Genomic DNA, 425 nt, shown 5'->3' on the forward strand with positions numbered 1-425 from the left:
CCCAGAGAGCGGGCGCTGGATCCATATGCGAACCCCACGAGTGCAACCGCCGCTCCGCCTCGGCGAAATCGGGGCCGGCACCGCGAGGAACGCTGGTGAAGGCTCCCTCCTCAAAGAGAGTCTTCCAAAAGTGATGCAGGCACTATCCCTTGAGAGCTGATTCTGCGTGCTTCGCTCCCAAGCAGACAACACACAAACTGTGTGTGTCCCCACCCGAAATATAGCGCGGGCAGGGAGGAACACACAGCCTGAACGCTGCCTGCTCTCGCCCAAATGCTTCTTCTTCCCTGTTGAAAAAAACAGCATATGCTGGTTAGGTATGTTTTGATGCTGGGATGCTGGTTTAAGCTGGTCCTTTGCTGGTTTATGCTGGTCCTTTTGCTGGTTTATGCTGGTCCTTTGCCAGCACATGACCAGCATAAACC

The sequence above is a fragment of the Sinocyclocheilus anshuiensis genome, unplaced genomic scaffold (genome assembly GCF_001515605.1).
Source record: "Sinocyclocheilus anshuiensis isolate Anshui unplaced genomic scaffold, SAMN03320099.WGS_v1.1 scaffold1848, whole genome shotgun sequence".
Lineage (NCBI taxonomy): Eukaryota > Metazoa > Chordata > Actinopteri > Cypriniformes > Cyprinidae > Sinocyclocheilus > Sinocyclocheilus anshuiensis.